Here is a 21,641-nt window from a genome sequence, read left to right on the forward strand (position 1 = left end):
GTCTCTTGAAATCTACATATGTGTATGTCACCTTTTTCTCTTGCCTCAGTAAAAAAACGGTGGCACTCACAAAGGGATTTATAACAATGGTCAGATTATACAATGCCAAAGTCAACTCAAGTGCATTTTAATAGTGTTAATAAAATTTTAATAAAGCATTATAAAATATTTACAGTGCTCTAACACTCTTTGATACCTGCTTCTCTTTTATCCTGTGTATGCTTCAAGCTTTTGTTGCCCACGTTATAGATGAAAATATTAAAATCGGATGCAATGACATGGAACAATATTACTTGTTCTAGCTATACTGTATAATATCACAGGATGTACATCTTTAAAATCCTGGGCTCAGGGAGGCATAAAGACTATGAAATATTGTGCTTGACCACTCTGAATTTCAATAGGTAGGCTCCTATAATTACTGATAATCCGTACAATGAAATTGCGAGTTAAGAGCAGCAGTATATGAAATATTCTTCAATTATGGCAATTGCAGTAACATTGACCTTCATTTTCTTTAGCAATGAAGAATACTTACTGCAAAGCAAACAGATATTACAAATGAGGATGAGGTGAGGAACTAAAAGAGTTATTTGAAATGGTAAAAGTAGTTGTCTTCAAAAGATGCATGAGATTCGGCATGACATTCACCTTTGCTCATGGACACTTTTAAACTTTGCTTAAATGATATATATTGCACTGTTACACACTGCTCATATGGCTGCAGCATGAAAATCTGAAGCTCTCTTTCAACCATCACAGCAGCAGGGTACTCAGAATTTCCCATATAATTATTAGCAGCACCAAAATCATGGTTGTTAGCTTGCCTGGCTTGAAAAGGAGAACGAGTTTGTCCCTTCTATGAAGTAGCTGCCATGGATGTGAGCACTCCCTTGGGTGCAACAAACTTTAAATAATTTGTGAATCAATTAACTGGCAATTCTGCGCACAGCTCAAATTTCACACTCCCAGGTCACTGCATCATCAGCCTGATATGAATCATAACATTTTGGGGAAAAGTTCATAATTGAAATCATTAATTAATTTAACAGGACTTTTAGTTATGCATTGCATTACACAGCTATAAAGGGGCAAGGATTAATTAGTTGTTTCTCTGACAGTTTTCTCCACTTGGAGGAAAACTTTTCCAACAATATCTTGACATACTCAAATAAGCATCAGCCTCTTACAGCCAAGTTTCAGAAGTGGGTTTTTTTGTCAGCTGGTTTTTGCTGTGTTTTGTATTTTAACTGCTACATGCTGTGATAGGAAGAACAAACTGAAGCAAAATGTGGCTCAGGGATTATTTAAATTGGATACTGGTCACCAGCAAAGCACTTGCCCTTGTGAGCATTTTAGGTATGTGACGATGTAAGAAGAGCCCTACTGGATCAGGCAAGGGCCCTGCTGGTCAAGCATCCTGTTCCACAAGATACCTATGGGACGCCTACAAGTACCACACGACCACAAGCACGACCTGAGTACCACAGTGCTCCTCCCTGATGCAGTACTGCCCAGTACTGCCTCCAACAGTACTAGCTATTGTGGCTGGTAGCCAGTGAGAGCCTAATCCTTCATTAAGTTGCCTAAACTTCTTATAAAACCATCCGAGTTGGCGGCTATCACTACACATTATGGGAGAGAATGATATAGTCTAAGTATGCACTATACAGTTGCTATCTTGCTCTACCTTGCTCTCACCATGTGCCCCCAAGCCACCCATTGCAGCACATCCTCCTGATTGTTGGTCTGCTAACACAGCTGGCACACATGGCAAGAACATTAGAGATGTAACCACATACCATATTGGCCCGAATATAAGCCGCACCTGAATATAAGCTGCACCTTTAAAATTCAAGGGGGGAAAGTAAAAAAGACAATACCCAAATATAGGCCGCTCCCTTAAAATTCTGCAGGCACTCACACCCATTGCATTTTACCGTATGTCTATATCAACAGTGATATCGCAAAAGCCCATTTTTGTAAGGTCACAAATTTAAGCCGCACTTTAACTTTTCACGGTCGGAATTTGGAAAAAAAGTGAGGCTTATGTTCAGGCCAATATGGTATAACATGTACACAGATAGGTGTTTTGCCTACGACCAGCATCATGTTTCAACCAAAACTGATTTAAGATTATAACTCACAAGAAGCTCCAGAACTTTGGGGGAGGAGTGTGCAGAGACAGAGAAAAGGGAAGAGAGAGGTAAGGATTCATCTTGTGTACAACCACTTAGCTCAATGCAAAGTAAGAAAATTCTGAATGACTGCCAGGTTTCAAAGACACCTCTTAAACATCAACAGATCAGACAAGGCAAAGCCTTGGATTTATGGAAGCATCCAGCTCAAATCTGCTTTTGGAATCAGCAAAACCATACTGGGTTTACTACTAGCTTGATAATGACCAACACATATTACCTAACCTTGCCTTGACCTTGTACGGTGACATTTGCCTGCAGAGTAGGCAGCAGCCAGGTCTAGCAGGCTCACCAGGAAGGCATGGATCATGCAAACCCATGGTGTGAGACAGAGCCTTTTCAGTGTTGGCCCCCTATTTATAGAAGATGATCTCCCATGAAGTACTTATGTCCTCTTTATTAGTGAGTTTTAAAATACATTTTTATTTGCATCCATCCATCTAATTTTAAACTGTTGATTTCATGTTTTTGTATGATTGGTTTTGTATGCCACCTTGTGAGGATATTTGTCCTGAAAAGTAGGATATAAATCTTGTAATTGATAAATATATTTCCAAAACAAATGGAAATTTTGTATTCCATTTTATTTGTATTTGGCAACTTTTACTTACACAGGGAGTGTAGGAGCCCAGGAGAGTGTGTCATCATAGGGCTAATGTAAAACAAGGGTCAGAAGCCCGTGACCACCTATCATGTCACCACTTGGGAGTCTTCACTGGGAATTTTTAGCCAATTTTTTTTAAGGCAATTTTTAGTCAAGTGGTACCCTAAACCATGTATCACCACACCACCTCTTTCCTCATTATAGGCTCACAGTCCTGCCTGCCCAGTAGGTAAAGTTCTATAGGACTACTGGGGCAGCAGTATTGTACCATAACAACAGGATTACAATGAACATTATGATTATCTCGAGACGCTGTATTACACCTAATCCAAAGAAGCATTCAGACATGTGTTTTTAAACATATATGCATACAAATAGAGAAGTTTAGATATGTTGCAAAATGTCACAATCACTGGCACAGTTCGACAGAATTCAAAGTCTGGATTTAATTCTCTTCTTTCTCCCCAAGTAAATACAGTATTTCTGTTTTCATCATATGTGTGATTTGCTCCATAAGCGTACTTCAAGAAACCAAATTTTTATGCTTTTGATGGTTATTTTTTTAAGCTTGTTTGTTTGAGAAAGGTTTATCTTATTCCTACATTCACTCATTGAACCCATCTCCCTCCTCTCCTTCAAATTCCTCCTCAAACATTTCACCAAGCCTTTCTGAACCAGAATTTAACCTGACTCTATCCAAACCTATTGCTTTATCAAATCCTTCCTGCCCTCCCCCACCAACACAGACAGACTTCTAAGCCATCAGGTCATGCCTGTGTTTCTACCATGCTCCATCTACCACACTGAGGAGCAGTTAAGTACTAAGAGCACCTTAATTTCCCACAAAGCTCATTTCAGATTTTCAAACCACATCACTTTGCACCTTATCATCTAAATGAGACTCTTCTTTTGAATTAGTGTTGTATGTCAAAAATATAAATTATGTTTTGCACACCAAACAAAGTGCGAAATGACCCTGTAGAATTATAATTTTGAAAAGAAGGAGGAAGTAAAATTTTTGTGCTGAATTATTGTCTGAATGTATAGTATATTCAGGAGGTAATAGTTTATATTATTTATATGATTTAAATCCAGAGACTAATGGTGTCACCCTTAAGAACAAGTCAATAGCAATTGTGTTTATTCAAACTGAGGTGTAATATGAGTTTTGTTAGTAAACAGTACAGAATTATATTGTGCTGTAATGTTAAAAATCTTTATAATAATTCCTGCAAAATAATTATTTATTAGCATTTGGAAAGGAGAATAACAAAAGCATTTTCAGCACTTTTGGACAGACGGAGGCCTTTTTCCTTCCCAAAGAGCCCAATTAAACTGCATGTATGATGAAAGTACAACTACCTCTTAGTTAGACCACTATCAGTCTGAAGCAATGAATTTGATCGTGCTTATAAGTAGACCCGTTAAATCAATTGACTTAAGTTACTATCAAAGGAATCCTAACAACAGAAAGTCTGTCTAAGTCGTTAATTTACCCCTATTCTAAACTCTGTTCATGAGGTAATTGACTTACACCACTATAAGTGGTGGATTACTAGGTTGTGTGACTGAACTGAAAGGAGTTTGGAATAGATGTTAGTCTCTCTTTGCCCTGTCCAGCTCCTGCCACAACCCTGCCATGCCCCTGGAATGCCCCTTTTTGGGGATTTGTGTCAACATAAATTCCACCATCTTAAGTTCCACCAGCTAAGATAAGGTGAGGGACTTTCCAGCTCAGCTGGGGTGAGACACTTTTCTGGCATAGACCCAGCCGAGCCCAAATGCAACCAGGAAAGCCCAAGTTCCTCCACATCCAAACTTTCACATCCCAGTGGGGTCTTGGTTTTGGATTGTGCTGTTAGTCTGAAGCCAACACAACAATGTTCCAACACTGCTTTGAGCTGCAATAACCAAATAAATGTCTGCCACCTTATCCTGGTTTTCACCTACATACCTACCTATTTACATAATCTCTTAAGAAAAAATTCTAAAGCTATGCACAATAATTCATTCAGGCAACAATAAAAACAGTATAAAAATAACCATTTAATCCCCAAAATGTATGTATGTATTTAGAAAAGTATTTATATACTGCCATAAAATATACCAAGGCAATGTATACAATCAAATATAAAACAATATTTTAAAATTTGAATAAATACAGATAATCCATTCAGGTGACTGACTAATGACAAATTAAAGATTACAAGAAGCATAACTGAGATCACACCTCTGGAAAGGTGTGTCTAAATAAAAAGTTTTCAACAGGAACTCAAAGATCACCTCTGTCTAATTTGTACAGGGTGGGAATTCCATAAGCAAGCAAATTCCAATATACATATACTAATAGGGTAGCAACTTATGCATCACAAAAAAGGAAATAATGATAATTATTCATACGAAGATGCAGATTATGACCGAATTGCTATAATTCAAATAGAAATTGAGATGGCACAGTTGGTAGATCATGAGACTCTTCATCTCAGGATTGTGGGTTCAAGCCCCACATTGGGCAAAAGAAATTCCTGCATTGCAGGGAGCTGGCTTCAAAGCCCTTGCTTTACCTTCCTATGGTTCCTTATCTTTAAACCTGAAGTGGACCTAACACTCCTTCAAGTATAGGACCCCTTCAAACAGTGGATTGCTCACTACACTGTAGGTCACATGGCCACCTATATGTCATTTTGGTCACTACTTGGTATCAGCATTTCCGTATCCTGTCCCACTTAGCTTTTATACATGCCAAGATGCTGACACCAGACTTGTAATATAGAATTAATTTGTGCCCTCTTGTATCACATGGAATGGAAATGCTACTTAACCCAAGAATAAACTTAGTCTCTTAAAAGTTCTTTAAAAAAAAAAGTTCTATTGAATATCTTTCATGTTCCTTTATGCCTTTGTGCGTAAATTTTGTTACAGGAGCTGATATACATTGGTTTAATCAAATTACTTCTTCAAAGATTCATTTGGGGCGATTGGATAAATGACAAATCAGGAGAACAAAGTGGGGTGTACAACAAAATATTGCAGTGTATGTCCCACCCTCTAAGGAGAGTGTTCTTGTTCAGGAATCCAGCCAACATGAAAGAGGAGTCTTGTTATACTATTCAACCCTGGGGCTGGGAGTTTCAGGAGTTGCAAAGAAGTAAAGGTCACACCCTTCCCAGGCCTATTCCCGCTGTGCCACAGAGTGGTAGGCTGCTGCTCCCAACCCAAGCCTGTTATGGCTACATAGCCAAGAATGTAGTTCTTCTAGAGTGGGAAAGGGGGAATGCACATCCACTAAACATCCCTGTATAATGCAAGGTTTCGCTTTTTTTAGTACAGGATGAGAATTGATTAACCTCAAGATGTGCATCCTCACAAAACCAAATTCACCTCTCCTCTTCAGGAGAAAGCAATGGCATGTTGGGATTGAGGCAGTGGTGACTTCCTGGTGGTTGCACTGCACCTGTGAGGTCCGAGGAGTTTGGGGTTAGCAGCAGCCCCACAGGTGCCCAGTGCCATCAGCAGGAGGATACCACTCCCTCCACCCTTATCCAAAAGCAACAGCTATCCAGGGTACTTCATATTCTCTGTCAGGGCTTGAACAGGTCAATTTGCTCTCTTTCCCTGCCCTCCTTTTTCCTTGACTGATATCCTAATATTCTGTCTCTCTAATGTTGTCTGCCATAGGCTTAACATATAAATTTGCCTGCATTCTGGGTTCTTTACACCCCCTTTCTCATTCTCTAGGCCCAACTGGCATTCTTTTCTAAAAGCTCACAGGTGACTCAGGTACAATTCCACATTCATCTAGAACTCAAGACACTCTAGACTAGACACTCTGTCACTCTCTGCCATGTTGTGGGGATAAAATAGGATAAAACTATGTCTGTTGCTCCAGGACCATTGGGAAAGAGCAGGAGTTGGGTTTCTTTTGAGAACTGTGCACAAAACATTAACCATCCCACAGAAGTAGTAAGTGGCATTTATTATTTTGTTTACAATGTCACTTGTCTTGTTTTGCTTTTTAGCACCGAAAGCATCTATCTTGATTCTCCCTCCCCTCTTACGCTGATTACTTACATTCAAGACAAACCATGGTATTGAAGAAAATAAAAAAGCAGTTTTACATAAAGTTGAATTATTATGAATATGCTGTTTGCTGCTGCCAAGATTGTGTTGGCTAGGCACTGCAAAAGTGAAACAATACCATCTATGAAGAAAAAGCTGATCAAGGCTTTAGAGACTGCCAAAATTGATACATTGACTGATAGCATTCAAAGAGAAATGGACTATTTCATCAGTTCCAGCCCTAGATAAATGGAGTACAATACTACAGATTATGCACGGAGGGCAGGAGGAGTTCATTGGAGAGAAGTTTGTTTTTATACTTTGACATCATTTAATAAAATAACATTTTAATAAAACAATAAAATAACATTTGCAGAACTCCACAGGTTCCCTAGAGGGCCATGCCTGACAGAGGTACTGGGAGAGGAAAGGAAGGGATCTGTAGCATTGCAAATAAACTTCAGCTACCTTTTCTAACAAAACATTAACAAGGTTCCAAATAACAGAACATGAATGGAAGTTACCCATAGACAGTTTAGGTTGTATCCAATGAAGTCATCACACTAGCACAAGGACTTCTACTCCCTTTCCACAACCACCACAAATCTCCAGAGAGTTGGGGAACCCCTAGAACAGATTTGGTGTGTTTGTGTACATGTGGCACACAGGAAGAGGAAGTCTCTCTGCACAGAAAGAAGTCCTTGCACTAACAGGACCACTTCCTTGGACACAACCCTATGGTTTACACTGCTTGCCTTATAGTGCAATGATTTACTGCATAATTTTATTACTTGTTTTTCCAGGGTTAAATTATTTTTGGATGATTTACCTAATTGATTTCTTTTTTATTGTTTTTGCCTTTAAAAACTATATGTGCAACTTGATTCTTTCTACACATTTCTCAGAAAAAGTTATAACCAAAAATGGAGATGTTATTTGTGTTTGAATTCTCCTAAACTCCTTTGCTGTCTATGATTCAGAAATGCCATCTGCTAGAGTTTAATTTAATAGTTTGAATACTTAGTCCTGCTTTATAAAACCAGTAGTTGTTATGAAGGGGCTGACAAAAGGGTCAAAATAGATATTTCTGGGGAAACTAACTGGAATGCAACTCCTGAAGCTATAGATTCTGCATTGTCTGTATTTTCTATTTATGAATATACAGCAATTGCTTAATTGCTGAAGGCATGTGGAGTGTGTTGGGTTTGGAGTTGTGAGCCATATATAACTCACTAGATGGCTTTGGGAAATGACTACATCTCACCCTATCATACCTCACAAGGTTGAAATGATAACCATATGATAAGAAGAAAAGAGGTAACTTTGTAGAACACTTTTACTCAACCAGTAACATACCACTGACAAAGATACCCAAATCTTTAATAAATGGGAGGGGAGGCGTTCCAGCATGCAGCAGAAGTGGTGGGTAAGGTATGGCAGAGAGGTGGGGGGCAGAGACAGACACATTCCTATTTTGCCTTAGGTGCTGAAATGGGATGAACTCCCCCTGATTTTTCCTATGGCAAAGCAAATATGTGAGAATTGCAATCGCAGATGTAACTATAGATCTCCATCATTTTTCACAACAATTATATTAACTTTTTACAAATCCAGTGCCAGGAATGCTCTTAATCTCTCCATAATAAATAGTGATATCAACGATGATTTTTGTAGTGACATAGCCTTTTCAGACTCCAGGTAACTAGAATGTAGTTAGACCTTTGGATAACACAGTTGCTCAGTTAAATGGATCTTATGCTGAATTGTCGTGCATCCAGGAAACTGTGTTTTCAAAACCTTAAATTTTAAATCTAGTCTTGAAATAGGAAGCATAATTTAAGGGAGAGTTAATCCTTAGAAAAGTGTGCATACATTCCTAAAATATTGCCCCACTAATCACAGAGCTCTGCAGGAGGGGCCTCCTACAAATACCATCTCACCTGAAAGTCTGTTACATAAAACATAGGATTAAACCCTTTAGTGTGGCAAAACCTACCCTTTGGAACTCCCTCCCATTACATATCAGACAGGTGCCATATCTCTTTTTGGTGCCTATTTCCTCTTTCAACAAGCCTTTATCTTAGTCTGTATCTATACTGGATTTCAAATGGCTTTTCTGTGAGTTTTTATTGTTGATATTTCTTATTGTAAAGTCAGTGTGGGACATTTCATGGGACTGCCTCAGCAGAGAGGTCTACATGCAATAAATGAAATCAATACTACCTATGTACATGTGTACAGTAGGATAAGACAGCACTCTCCAAACAATGGGGGTATCCAACATAGAGGGGGGAAAACATTTCTAATGCTCATTTCTTTTATATTATCTAGGTCATCGCCTAACTAGAAAATATGGAGTATGAAGATATTATAAGGGGAGAAAATATGGCAGGTGAGAAAAGCATTTCCCTTACCACTGATTAGAACATTTAGGTGAGTATGCAAATGTTACCTGGCCCCGTCACAGGCTGCCTTTCTGCTCTAGCAGTGTCTCGTGAAAGGTGTCATCAGAGAAGAAGCCAGCAAGACAGCATCTAGTAGGTCTATTAAAAACAAAGACAGAAAATAAGTTGAATAATTGTGAAATAATAGCAATCACAGGCTAATGGTTTAATCTGCATGACTGCTTGACTAGCTGAACCTTTGGTTTGATCATCTAGATCTTCTTTTGTTCTTATTTTAATGGGAGAGTGTAAGGGTGCATTAAAGTGCTTAGTTGTGGCTTGATCATCCTCTGGTAGCAGATGTCTTTTAAAAGTTGTTATCGTATGGAAATGGTCATCTGTTTCCACCTTTACTCTCTTGAAGTCCTAATGGAACTTTCTCCACACTGAATCAATGTAGCTCCCTTGTAGAATTCAGGCACTTACTTCCCAATATGGATCATTTTATTTCTTTTGTCAAAAAAATACCATTTAGTCTAAAGCAGTTTATATATCTTGCACTAGTTTTATTTTCATTTACAAAGTAAACAAGTAAAAAATAAATTCTTGCATGCAGAAAGACACAGAAGTAGCTCATATATTTTGTAAGTTGGTGGATGGTTTCTCAGACAGATCCTAAATGTAATATGTACACAGTTTTATTCTTGTGCTTTCACTGAATGTTGTTAAACTGTCCAGCCTACAAGTCGGAACTATATGACATTGCAAAAGCTTTACTGTTTTTAGATGCCAAGCACTCTGTGATGTCTTCCATCTGGAGAGGAATACAGGATTAAAATAAACATCAAATTGTGGAGATCACAAGGGGCAATTTGTCAGCAGGAAAAGGTAGAGAGGGATCAGTTACCACAGTGTATTGCTACAGTGCCAGCAATGCAGCATCTTTTAGAGTTCATGGAGACAGTGCGCCTGACAAATGATCTTATTAGAGCACTACATAGTCAAAGAAAACAGGGCCTTGAGAAAAGATGGAGCAGAGAAAACATTGCAGGAAGTGTAAAATTCTTATAGCAGAAATAATGTCTTGCTGCTATAATACATACACACTGCAATATCTAGAAGAGCTCAAAGGAGTGGTCAGCAGAATGTGTGTTTGTGAAGATCCATGACAGGTCAACAAATCTCTTTCTAAGGAAATAATTATTCTTACAGAATGTCAACCCTTGCAAGGCAGAAACAGGACAGGTGCTGACATTCTCCAAAAATGCCATTTTAAATTCATCCATGTCTAACACTCTGGGGAGTATAATTCACCCTTATGAAATATCAGCCTGAGGTTGTGAGTGTCTTCTTTGGTTTAGGAATATTTCCACTGACCATGTCTGAAGAAAGAAAGGTGAGAAAAGGATGATAAATAGTCTCCAGTCTTACACAGTCCTCTGCCTCTGGCCACAGCTTCTCAAATAAAGGAAAAGGAAGAGTTCACATTGGTGATTTTAGGTTCAGGGGTATACTTGGAAATTATTCAGAACACAGTAGGGCAGCACTGCAGCACAGCACTATAGTAACTCTGGAGATCTGTGCAGCTATTTAACCCAGGCATAAGCTCCTAACAGGCTGAGGATACCATGCACAGCCCTCTCCCTGAAGGCACTGTGGTAGCATTCGTAGAAGTGCCAAGACAAGAGAGACCTTTTCCAGTTAGTACACTAAACTGTGGATTGGCATCCAATTGCCTTGTAAAGGGTTCTGTTATGCCCTGCTAGTTTGTCAAGATCAGATCAATAGCCTCTATATTAAAATGTGTTTCTTCATTCGTAGAAGTTACTTCTTCATATTTGGCTATGTTTTTAATACAGTAAAAACAAAAACCTGCATAAAGGTACTTCAAACAAAAGTAAATTCACAGAGAAGATATAATCTTACAACTGTTATTATATCATCTAGTAGCTTTTATGATTTCAATTAACTAGTAGCTTGTTCCAAGAACATTTAAATACTTACGATTTGATAACTATGGTTAATCTTCATTCAACCTAAGATTACGCAGAGTAATTACATGTAAACAGGAAAATGAATTGAATAATACTCCCTGTTCCACTGTCGGACACTATATTGTGTATTGTACAGTATATACAATTAGCGTTATATTGCTAAGCTAAAAATATTGGTGAAGATCTAAAAATGACTAACACTGCCTTTTTTAAATTAATGTCTTATTAGTTGGGTGAAGTACACTGACAAAGAATAATTTATGCTTATTCAAACTGCTCTCGACATCTTCAGGTGTTTCCAAATGAGCTCACAGAAGAGTGATTAAATGCATCTGATAACAAGCCACACATTGCTGAAATTACTTACCGCCTCATTTTATGATTAATTAAACATGTAGATTAAAGTTGCAAAAGAATTTAGATTAATGAGCAAGTTAAGTCTTGCTGATATAAGTGAATTGGGAATTGGATGCTCTGTGGAACTTTATAAACATGCATTTTATAATGAGTAAGACAAGGCTACATGTTGAATCCTGGCCACAAGGGCCTTTGACGATGCAGTCTTTTTTAACATGGTTTGACAGCTTTCAAATAACATTCTACTATAGGCTTTAAACTTTGTGCATTGCTGTAAAACATGAGACTACATAACTCATGTATTAGGAGTACAATTATTTCCAAGCTCTCCAAGGTAATGACCCCCTGTAGCAGCAGCTGTTCAGAAAAATTACAGGCTCAATTGTTATTTTAATCAGAGAGAGTTTAGTTGTTAAAAGCAGTTATGCAACTTGTAAAATTATATGACACCTCATCAGTGCTTTCTCTGCAGCATCCTTTAGCCAAAAAGAAAAAAGAAAAGAAAAGAAAAATATAAAGCACCACAGCTTGGGCTTATTAGTAAAGCTTGGTACTCAGTCATTCATAAAAAATTCAAAGCCATTTATTAGTGTGGTTTCCGTGCAAGGCAAGGTAATGTTTAAATTTACGATGACTCTTATCAGCTCCATGAGTGTTTCAAAATATCTGCTGGGTTTGCGGAACATCCAATTTTTCTCTTTTAAGACCAGGTTTTCCTAATCCAAGTAGCTTAGTCAGTGTCAGAAAGCCAAGATGGACTTTATGGTTTTGCAGGGGAGAAACAACTCAGATTATTCACAGGAACCTAGCACACCACGTATAGCAATTCAGAAAAAAGAAGATGGAAAGCATAACCTGATAGTTAACATGGTACACTTGCCATACAATCTCCCATTTGTTACTGTATCTTGAGCTGATACCATACAATGGACAGTGGCACTTAGGATGGATGTGTAAATCACAAGCCTGAGTAGCCCCAGACCTTTCAAACAGATCTGTCATGTAAGTTTCTGTACTAGGCTGTATGTTGTTCAGTAACAGCTTACTTGTACTCTAGAAAAGAAGGGAGAATTTATGTTTTCAAACACAGCTAACCAAGAGTTTGTCACAAAACAGGCCATGTGGACATAATTATCAAGTACATGCTACGCTGACAGTGGCAAGTATCAAGTTATTTTAACAGCAGGCCTGGCAGCTTCAGTACTTTATAATCATTTGTTTATATAAGACCAAATACAAATATATACTTTGCCTCCAGAAGCTTCAGTTGTGATGCTGAATATGGGTTAGATCCAGAATTGCTCTTCCACAGATCTTAAAAGGAAAGTGGCTCAGTAAAATGATCAAGTGATAGTCTAATAAATTTATAGGGTTGGATCTAACTGTCTCATTAGCAGAACCCCACTCATTGGATGCTCCTGTTGGAAGAAGCAGGCAAGCAATTTTCACTAATTCTTCCTTTCCCCTGCAGCCTTCGCATCACCTTCCATGCTGTTTCAGAACATCCACTAACCCTTGGAAGCAGCTTTTCAGGGGCCACAGGGCAGAAAGGAGAATTGGCAAAAATCACCTGTCTCCTTCCAACAGAAACATCCTGATAGCGGAGTTTTGATGAAGGAAACTATGAATCCAATCCTGCTTAGAAGTTGAGGATAAAACATTTTACTAGGTCACTTTCCTTTAACGTATAGTTAACACTAAGGAGATATTTTTATTCGTTCATATTTTTAAGTATATGCCTCTTTTAAATAATGCCAGAACTGTCTTCTCAAATGACTGCTTTGCTAAGACCTGGAAATTATCTTAGCAAATGTTTTAGGTGTCAATTTCCATATTATGGTTTCATATAAAAATGTCTTCCCTCCTTTAACCAAGCTTGGCTGTATCATTCCAGGAGAATAATTGTGTTTGGGTATTTTTTTCATCCAAACATTGACTTCAAGGCACATTTTTCAGGTAGGAGAAACCATGCCAGTATGCCATTCTGATGTTACAGGACAGAATATTTTCAGATACAACTATAGAACCCTGTGTGCAAAAATCAACTCTCTTTCCTAAAACATCTCCTTCCCACCCTGGGGCAGTAGACTTCATGAATCTCCTCCTGCCTTCCAGATAGAAGAAGAAGAGCGAGAAGGAGCAATTTTTGGACTGTCCTTCAATTGCCTTCAGATGTTCTAAAGAAGTAGCCAATGAGGAAACATAGGTGAGATGTGCTTCCAATATAATGCTCAAAATGGAACTTGCATGGTGGGTGGAATTTGCAAGCTCTGGGCATGGTAACATTTGTACTGCATCGCACTGATGTGAAAAGGAAGGGTCTGCAATCAGAACAACAGTTTGATTTAGTTCAGATGCTGGTACTTGATTTTATATTCAGGTTGAACTTACTGTTTGTCATTTTGATTGTTTTTTAAGGATAGAAATGCAATCAAATATGCCAGGTCTGAATTTTCACTCTTTGGAATTCTGCTGTGTAACACTGTGCATATCCCATTAACCAACCAACCAACCAACCAGTCAATTAATTAAATTAATATACCACCCTTCATCTGAAGATCCCAGGACAGTTTACAATATAAAAACACAAAAATATATAGCATATTAACAAACAAAAACAATACCCCCACACACCCTGTTTTAGAGGAATGAAAGAAAACAGTATTATTTTGCAGACAACAAAACAGCCCATCAAATGGACCTTTCTCTTAATCTTGTTTTACTGATGGAACAGAGGGGGGACGAAAAATGCTCACCCATTTTGAGCAAGGGCAGGAAATTTTGCTCTTACTTTGACTTTTTTCCTCTTAGGCCCACATGCTACTTACATTATCCCTGGTGGGATTGCTTTGGGAGGAGGTCCTTGATAATGCCGATAAAATTGCAAAACAGGGAAAGAAACAGGTGCAAATGTGGAGGAAAGCATGAAAAAGGGTTGAGAGATTTCAAAACTTTTATCATGCCCAAACCTCCTCCGGCCTCTCTCTCTCTCTCTCTCTCTCTCTCACACACACACACACACACACACACCCCTACCTCAGTTTGGGAGTTCAAGAACATTGGCAAATGTTCAAGAGGAGAGCAAAGGAAAGCTGACTTGAGTGCTTACCACACCAATATCTCCCTTCTTCTGGGAAGCTAGCACATGAGGCAGAAACTGTATTGCCTTATGTTCTCCTTAATTGCAAAGTTTATGCATGCAGGGAGATTTTTAAGATGGAAGAGAACTTAAAATCACCTTTGTGAATACTGAGAAAATATAGTTTTTGTCCTGTGTAGCTAAAGTTACTATGATTCATATCAAGTCATTTTTTAAAAATATAGTTCTATGAAGGTTCAGCATATATGGTGATTTGATAGGACCGTGCATCTCAAAAGGTATCATGCAACCAGAACCGGTATTTCCTAAATGTCCCATGTGGTTCATTTAAATACTCTAACCAGTTGGCGAGATAAGGAATCATTCTGACTTCTCCACATGCTGTTTATGAATGACCAATAGAAGAAATATGTATTTCCTGTCACACTTCCACTTGGTTATTATTTACCAAAAAAAATGCATTGTTTCCTGTTAACTGAACATATGACTGCAATGTAATTCATTCCCACCTTCCTTCCATGCTTCTCTTACATTCTTGGAATTCTGTCTGAAGGAGTTATTAAAAATAGTACAAGGGAGAAATAAAGTCCAATACAGACAAATAACATAGCCAAAATAATGGGCCAATTAATCAACAAAATTATGACATCTCCCTACTCTGTTGCCCTTTCAGCAGAGAACAGCACTGAATGCCTAAAAAGGCCCTGCAAGACTTGCAAGTTATTTTAAAGGAATGGCATAAAAATTACTGTCCGGAGAGCTGCCTGGGAAAAAACACATGCAATAAAGCAGCATAACAGAAATGAACAATTTTTTCCAGTTAGCAAAATTATTATTTTAAGAGTGGTCTATTTTCAATTATTTGCCAGCTACATAGCAATTTAGTTAAGAAAGAAAGAAACCATTAACATAAAAAAGGAAACTGCACCAAGAACTGTAACAACAGTCTTATTCTGGAGATTGGCCAATGGAAAATATTGTTAATTGGCATGTTTCTTTCCTCTCAGAAAGCTTTATAGAAATCCCTCTCCTACAAGAAGACATATTTCTGCAGATGGAGAAGGGGACAGTTTATAAACTATCAGGCAATTACAAGGAAAGAAGGATCAGCATTTAGCCAGTCTTCAAGGGGATAGTTTTAAACACGTAAAATGGAGCCTATGGAATTACATGAAATACAACTTTTATTTACCATCATTTATATAGGGAGATTCATGTACAAATGTAGAATCAAAGCAATTATTAACAAGAACAGTAAGAGGTTCTGCTACTGTCCCACTTAATCAAAGGCTCAAAACACGATTGCTCTGGAGTAAGTATGCACAGGTTGCCTAAATAAATCTATTTATTGCATAGCTGTTATGTTAGCAGCCTCATACCTAGCATTCTAAGAAACCAAAAAATCTCTGAAGCTTTGAAATCAGTGGTAAATATTGGTGCAGTTTTGAAAGGTTCAGTCTGCCATCATGTCCAACTATATCCAAACAGAGATGAAAACCTACTGCTTGATATCAGGAACCATCATGAAAATATTGGCTGAAATATCTTAAAGGATGCACAAATGTATAACAAACAAACTTTGTAAAATATATGTTATTTATAAAATACCGTATTTTTGCTCTATAAGACGCACCAGACCATAAGACGCACCTAGTTTTTGGAGGAGGAAAACAAGAAGAAGAAAAATCTGAACCCCAGAAGCCAGAACAGCAAGAGGGATCGCTGTGCGGCGAAAGCAGCGATCCCTCTTGCTGTTCTGGCTTCTGGGATAGCTGCACAGCCTGCATTCACTCAATAAGACGCACACACATTTCCCCTTACTTTTTAGGAGGGAAAAAGTGAGTCTTACAGAGCATAAAATATGGTAAATAAATTCCAAGCCTTCAAATAATTCATTTTTGAGATTTGTCATTGAACTCAGTCGGGTTACTACATAAGAGTTCTTGAAACTGTAATGTTTCTGGGACAGCTGCCCTTTGCCTTTCATGAAAAAATGGGTGTCATTATTTATCTTTCTTTTTTTAATAATCTTTTAAAGTACATAAAGATATTCCATTTAAAATATTATAGATCAACATAATTTTTGAATTGTGCCAAGCAATCTAAAGTAGAAACAAAATGTGACGACATGAAATTCTATACTGTACATTCATGAGACTCATATGCAATATGACTAAACTATAGGTCTGGTCACTTATTCACAACTTATTTAACTATTCCTAATGCTATTTCAAATACAATCAATGTCCATCTCATGAGAGAACTAACAATTTGGCCCTTGGCATTCACCTTTCATCATAAATAATGTATAGCTGGAGTACTCAAGATGCAGAGATGTATTTTCCATCTCACTACCTTCTGATAGGCTGTAGCAACTAGATGGTACATACTCTGTGTGCAATAGATCCCAGGTTCTATCCATAGCATCCCTAAGGCACGGCTGGGAAAGACTCCTATTGGTAATGATACTGAGCCACTGCCAGTCAGTACAGATAATGCTGCATTACATGGAGCAATGGTTAAAGCTGCTTCCCAAGTTCCTAAATAAAGGAATCCAGAATGGGGCTGTGGAAATGAAGGCACAGGACTTTTCAGATAGCAATTGGCTTTATTCTCAATGCCTGGGGTCACTGGGGCAGGGGAAAGTGTGTCGTTGTCCCCATAGGAATTCCTGCCATTTTGATGATTCTAGGCCCCAAGGCACCTTACAATCAGATTTTTAAAGCATCAGTCATAAGCAATCAATGAAACAAGACTAAGAGAGAAAAAAGAAAAACATCATCAAAAACATCCTATTTCTCAGTGCTACTGATAAAAATTAAAGGCTGGCAAAGATTTTTATTCACCTAGGCAGATTATGAAGGCTTTCAGTAGCTTCTGAAACACCAGCAAAGTAGGAATCCAACAAACATACCAGTCCCCAAGTTACCCAGACTTTTAAATGACAAGAGAAGCACTATGAATTGTACTTGGGGCGCCTCCAGACTGTCACTATTTTGCAAGAGGGGTTCAAGTATATACTGAAAATTTAGATTTGTGCAATTAAAGTGTATTAAAGCGCTCTACTGCAATAGCGCAACAAATGCACTTTAAGATGTAGAAACACTCTGCAAACAAATCAGGATGAATGTTCAATAAATAAGAGAGAATTAAAATCCCAGTTAGAAAATGCATTAAAAAGTATGGAATGAACTAATGGGAGGATGTATAAACAACTCACAAGCAAATCAGGATAAACTGCCACAGTATTTTGAACTAGATACATTCTCTGAATGCTATTCATAGGTCATATATAACACTAGTGCAACTTAGAGGTTATTATAGCATGTTAAACTGTAGCAAGATCAGCCTGTTTCAGGAAGTACAAAAACACTAGTCTTCCAACACTACCTCTAGAATCAGTGAGCAAGGTAAGAACAGAACCACTGGAGCATGGAAACAAGGATATGATGGTCAATGATATTAAAAACACTCCATTGTTTCTTTTGCAGCTAAGATTGTCCATCAAGACAACCAAAGCTGTACAATTTCAGTTCCAAAAACCAGACTGAAATGGATCCAGATAATCTTTCTTTATTCGGGGATGTCTGGAGTTGGGCTACCAATGCTCATTCAAGCACTAAAAGGGAAGGTTACAAATGGGACAATATTTGGAAAAGGGACGCTTCTTAAGGAGTAGCTTTGACAGCTGCCTCCTTCAAGGCAGCTCTGACCACCCCCTCTCCCAAAGAAGAACTGACCACCTCTTGGGCCCAGCTGGTCACTCCCTTTAGCCAAGAAGAACAAAACTTGAGTACACAAGTGGTACACCACATTTCTCCAACATCCTATCCATTCCTCAGACCACAACAACTGAAAATCATCCAAGCAAAAGTACACGGAGGAGCAAAGAACTGCACTGAAACAAACTAGCATCCAAGTTGGAGCAGATGCAAGCAATTTTATCTGCCAAATGCTGTGTAAATATATCACAATGGGCTACCAAGGGTTCCAGCAAACTGTTCTAGAAATGCAAATGAAGAAAGCTCTGCTGGATGGCAATGAGCAGATGCAATGGTGGTATAAAAATAGTCCCCCTCTGCTGCCATCGTCACCATGAAATAGGCTCTAAAATTGTACTGTATCCTCTGTCTTGTAATGCTCACTGAGCTGTTTGTCATGTGTGTTCTACCCATCATTCCTGTGGTTCAGAAGCATTGCTGCCTTCAACTGTCCCTAGAAATAAAAACCCACAGAACCACAACATCTAACCTGAGACCTCACCTCCTCCACCAGTGTACATAAGAAGCCTGAGAAGATCTCCAGTCCATCTCATATGCACAACATTAAGTTTAAACAGTTGTTCATATGCACAACGCTAAGTTTAAACTGTTGAAAATGCAATTCTTTCCTTGAAGAGGGAATGGAATTCTGTCAGAAGACAGCAGACATTAAGAACCACAGATCCAGATGTCAAATTTGGTCATCTGACCCTTTCTATTTGGGCTTTGGGTCTCTCCCCAGGCTATGTCCTCCTGCTGTTATTCCCCTTCACCATGTGACACACCTCACTGGCCCTGCTCTGTGCTCTCCTCAAGTGTTTTGGCCAGGTGGAAATATGTCTTTGAACTGTGATAATGCTTCTTGGTAGCACGGATGGAAGATAGAGGGGCTTCAATGTACCCTACCATGCAAAAAAGAGGAGTCACATCTGTTGTGCTTCCTATTTCTGACCCTAGCTGCACCCACAAGTGAATGTGGCCCTCTAGCTGAAAAAGGTTATCCACTGCTAGCATGCAGCAATTTTGCCCCACTTCCACCCCACCCCAAATCATTGAAACAGTACCAATGCTATATAAGGAACTTGGAAGGACACAACAGACAGGCCAATGTTACCTGTCTCATCAATTTTATTATTTGAATAAAACAATCCATTTTAATGTGGTTGGTTTTCTATGTGGGAAAAATCATGTGGTATGTTGGAGGACATTGTTGCAGTGACAGCAAAATTTGCCCTTAAAGTCCATAGGACACAAGGCTAGCTGCCACAAAGATCCCACTGCCACAATGAAAGACATTTTCCTTGTTTACTATACCTATCACCGATCCAACAGCATGGCAAAGCTGGTTAAACATTAAACTCATTTGTGCAACAAAAGAAGGCTACACTTCAGATTACATGCACATTAGGAAGTTGTGTTATCATAAGTACTAAAATCACTTATCTGACCTTTCTCTCATCCAGTTTCCAAATCTGTCTAATTCGAATAATAAAAGAATAACAAGCAGACAGCAAGTCAGAATCAATAACTGAAAATAAGATCATTGTGATGTACATCACCCACAATGCCAGCAAGATGTACCGGTACATATTCAGCATTAAACAAGAATATATTCCTGTCAAACAAACAAGCACAGGGTGTTCCTGTTAACAGCCCCATTCCACTCTTGATGTGACTGGGCTTCAGGGTACCTCAGTGCCAATCTGGCAATCTGCATAAACATGAGACTTTGTTTAGATGGTAGAGGTTACATCATAAGCACAAATTTACCTTGGCCTGAAAAAAACCCCATTACAAAACGAGGAGCCAGCTGCCAAACTATTGTCTTTCTAGCCTGCCATAGGCTAAATGCAAACTGAAATAAAAATATGAACCATATACTGTGAATAACTTTCATTATTCTACTTAATTCATTTGTGCAAATGCATAAAACTGGTGGATTTTGCATGTGGGGCATCATAACTGGTAGATGATATATATATGGCACCCTGCTGTTCTCATCCATGGGAAATTGCTACTAGGTTTTGTTTTTCTTTTCAGACAACTGTTGGAAGTTTAAGCCAGCCTTCACCAATCTGATACCCTCCAGATGTTTGACTACAACTCCCATCAGCCACAGAGACAGCAATGAGAGTTATAGTCCAAAACATCTGGAGGAAATCAGGTTGGCAAAGGCTGCTTTAAGCACAGGAGGAATAAGTAAACTAATGTAAAGATGCACCTAGAATACCTTGTATCTCTCAATTTAAGTATTCTAAGCAAGCAGCCAGCAACAGATATTTCTGGTAGCCCAGGCCACTAAGCATTTCTCACTAGGTAGAATATTAGTTATTTTAGTTAGTTTACTTTCCTTTTTATTTTATGGATTCTATCACCACTTCTGCCAGGTCAGTCAATCACCTGGTCTCATTATTCAGCCTTAATTGTATCAAGAGGATATAAAGGAAACTTGAGTGTAATAAACATGATTGTTGATCTGATAAATATCAAACTGAAGGGTCACTAGCACACACAAGCCTATGGGATAGCCATCCCATCCTGCTAAATAATTTAAAAAAAAAAACTGCCACAAACACCCCACCCATTTATGTAATTACATAAATGCTACACAATTGCATGTGGAATGGCGGCGGGGGGGGGCAACTATTTGAGGAAAACCATCCCCCCACCCTGGACTCACAAAAGTGATTTCACATATCTTTGGAACTTGGCCAATATTATTTTGTGTGTATCTTGTTGAATTTATGTGTGTGGCTGCCCCTCCTTGTACTGTACCATCTCTCCTAGTCTTGATATATTCTCCTTGTTTGCTACTGCAGCAAAGCTCTTGCCTCCCAAGAATGAGAGAGAGATTAAATGTGGCAGAAGGCCAATTCCTAGGCTAAATCCTTTCAAAGGGGAGGAAACTGCTTGAGCTTGTCCACTGGACCTGAAAAGTCATAGGAGAGCAAAGGCACGCGGGGCGGGGGGGGGGAGGGAGAGGGAGAGGGAGAGGGAGAGGGAGAGGGAGAGAGAGAGAGAGAGAGAGAGAGGAGAAAGTCGAAAGTTTCTTGTCTGCAGATTCATCACAACTGCTCTAATTCATTATTCAGCACTTTCACTACAGCTTGCTCAAGAACAGAATAGCTATTTGTCTCTTCCATCTAATATGTCCCTAAAACCTTTTTAAACACTTCCTTGTTAA

General features: G+C 38.6%; 1 protein-coding gene across 13 annotated transcripts in view; it reads right to left on the reverse strand.

The window, feature by feature from the left end:
- SOX6 (SRY-box transcription factor 6) overlaps positions 1 to 21,641 on the reverse strand; it is a 481,944-nt gene that overhangs the window by 338,524 nt on the left and 121,779 nt on the right. For 12 of the 13 annotated variants that reach the window (XM_081840681.1, XM_081840683.1, XM_081840680.1 and 9 more), the window contains one exon: positions 9,314 to 9,404. The gene's annotated coding sequence lies outside the window, so the exon portion shown is untranslated. Of the gene's footprint in view, positions 1 to 9,275; positions 9,405 to 21,641 lie in introns of all 13 variants that reach the window. The other variant, XM_081840678.1, reaches the window with a different exon arrangement.

The sequence above is a fragment of the Podarcis erhardii genome (genome assembly GCF_964252035.2).
Source record: "Podarcis erhardii genome assembly, chromosome: 1".
In the NCBI taxonomy this organism is placed as follows: domain Eukaryota; kingdom Metazoa; phylum Chordata; class Lepidosauria; order Squamata; family Lacertidae; genus Podarcis; species Podarcis erhardii.